This window comes from Capsicum annuum, unplaced genomic scaffold, assembly GCF_002878395.1.
Source record: "Capsicum annuum cultivar UCD-10X-F1 unplaced genomic scaffold, UCD10Xv1.1 ctg20669, whole genome shotgun sequence".
In the NCBI taxonomy this organism is placed as follows: domain Eukaryota; kingdom Viridiplantae; phylum Streptophyta; class Magnoliopsida; order Solanales; family Solanaceae; genus Capsicum; species Capsicum annuum.
Window position 1 is genome coordinate 832 of NW_025826555.1, and position 2,875 is coordinate 3,706.

General features: G+C 32.1%; 1 pseudogene; it reads right to left on the minus strand.

Moving 5' to 3' along the window:
- Nucleotides 1–903: 903 nt before the first annotated feature.
- On the minus strand, nt 904–2,266 carry LOC124890607 (annotated as a pseudogene).
- Between the last annotated feature and the right edge of the window lie 609 nt (nt 2,267–2,875).

Consider the following 2,875-nt stretch of genomic DNA (forward strand, 5'->3'; position numbering starts at 1 on the left):
TATTTCATTTATAGTGTAGTATTGTAACGGTATGCAATGAATGCTGTCATAAAATTAGTATTAAATAATATTCATTGTAAGAAATTTTTACTAAGAAAAACAATAGGGGTAAGGCATTGTAACAGCCAGTGAGGTCGTTTACTTAAATGTTTGGCTTTCTTAACAGTTGTCTTTTTGAATTCTACCATCAAACTTTTGAAATTTTTGAACACCACATAATACCAAAATAAAGGGTGACTATGCTCAAAAAAACACAAAAAAGAAAAATATGGTGGTGTATTAAGAAGTATGTCACATCATCATATTTTTAAGCTTTCTTTATTTATACTAGATAGATATGTCCGTGCTTTGCACTGGCCCAACGCGTAATTTTTCTATGAAGTTGCATATAAAGATCAATATAAACTAACTATTGCATATTATATTAAATAAATATATTTCAACATACAACAACATCACTATCATGAACATATCACAAGATCTCAAATGTATGTTTTATACAATCATGGAAATACCATACGATTGGAGGCTCACATTACATTCACATATCATAGTGACAGTTACTCATTTAAATTCGTGCATATACTAGTTATAAATTCTACAATAGGAGATGCTTTTTCCTGCTGTAATCAATCTCTTGATCATTTACGATCAAACACCTATTAAATTAAATTTAATGATTAAATTAATTTAAAAGTTTAAAATCTGAGTATAAAACACATTCTTTTCAACTTTTCAACCATGATTCAAATTTTGGTGTTAACTTTGAATGATGTGTTGGAATTTCATACAGTACAGAATATGATAAGACTTTTATTTAAAGAAGATCAACACAAGAGCTATCAAAAGTACTATTTTTTCAAGGATATTTTTAGTATGTAAGATAAGCTAAATTGATACTGATTAGAATTTTAACTTGCAAAACATATTATTCTTCATTAATATGATTGTATCATCTTTAGAAGGCTCTGATTTCATAATCACTTATTGCACCTTCATGTCTTTAACCGCCAGTGTGTATTTCCGCTGGTCCATTTCAATATATTCCAATATTTTCTGTCAACATATGAAAAGCAAGATGTATGAACTTGGAAGATAAATAGATATGGATTATTTTGAACATAAAGTGTAGGTATGTATATGCTCTTTCCAGTTGTGAGATATTGCAGTTAAATAAGCTTAAAAAAGCTTGAGTTGATAGTAGAACAAAAATATTAGGTTAAGCAACAGGTTACTTTTATTGTAACAATGCACTGTCTTATAACCAGTGCAATTTTCTCCAACTTGAAGGTGATAAGAAGTTCTCACTGTTAAGAGATAAGTGATTCTACCTAAATGGTTGAAATAGCAAAACAATACTACTGTAAATTCATCATTGTAATAAACTCAAAATAGTCAAGGGTTTAGGATGTGGTTAAGTGATCAATAAAGTTTGTGTGAAGCCTTGGATACCAGGGTTAGATCCTGGTGGAAAAAAAACTCAAGTGATTGGTTCCCATCAACCCAAGCCTACATGGGAAGAGTTACCAAATAGATGTGCGCTAGTCGGAGATAGCAGGTACCTAATTCAAGCTAGCTAGACATCACCATTATCCAAAAATAAAAAAGAAGATCTAAAATAGCTTCACTTTTCAAAAGTCCAGCAAGGCTCCCTAACCAACAGTTGAACATTGACTAACTATTATGGCTTCAAAACATGAACTTATCAAACTCGGATATATCTTTACCATGTCACTAACAAAAATAAGAAAGAACAGATGTAGATCTTAAGATGGAAGAGCAATGACAAACAGATAATTAAAGCATATATAAAGCTGAAGGGAAAATACTATGGACAAAAAGTGCAAGGTCACCATACCCTGACTCGTGCATTATCCACCAAAGTGATAAGAGGAATAATCTTAAAGTATTGGTTAATCTCATTCTGAGCCCTGTGAAACTGGCATACAATGTTCCACCCCATAGCCAATAGATAAAGATAGCTCCTGTCCTAGCAGCTCTTAACCAATATATAAGACCTCATTAATGCATCTTAAAGGTGTTCCAATGGCTCTCGGGTTTCCGGATACCTCTTAAGTTCAATAATCTTGAGCTGCACCAATAAGTTCCCAATTAACTTAAGATGCTGTGCAAACTGCTTGCAATTTTTCTTGTGCATTCGGGCAGTGGTAGAAGCTTTGACAATCATCCCAATTAGTCTTACTTCATCTATACTAGTAAGCTGGGTAATATTTGCAACTTCATCAAAATAATTCAATGAAGCCATATGTAAATTCAAGATTATTCCCTCAAATCATTCTTATTTTCAATTCAATGCGAAGTACATTTCCAAATCAATAGAATGAACTATGATAATAAAAATTCGATCAAAACTTTTCTCAAAAGATAAAGCTTTCTCCACCAGTTCTTTTAATTCGAAAAAATCAAATGCATTAGCCTCTCTTTTTTTAGCTGCAGTGGAAGTAACAAAAAGAACAAGTCAACCAAAGCATCTAAACACTGAAGCACAACTGCCACATAAAATAAATTTGATTGAATGAAAGAAATTTTGTTTAATTACCTGAGGACAACTGAGGTTTAGAGAACCCATCCAAAAATGATAGTTTATGAAAATTGGCTTCACGTTGATCATCATATGCCCAAGCCTTTAAGTTACCTAATTTGTCTTGTGCATTCAGGCAGTGGTATCATCTTTGACAACCATCCCAATTAGTCATACTGCATCTATGCCAGTAAGCTGGGTAATATTTGCAACTTCAGCAAAATGATCCAATGAAGCCATATATGAATTCAAGATTATTCCCTCAAATCACTCTTATTTTTAATTCAATGCAAAGAAAATCTCCAAATCAACAAAACGAACTATGACAACAGC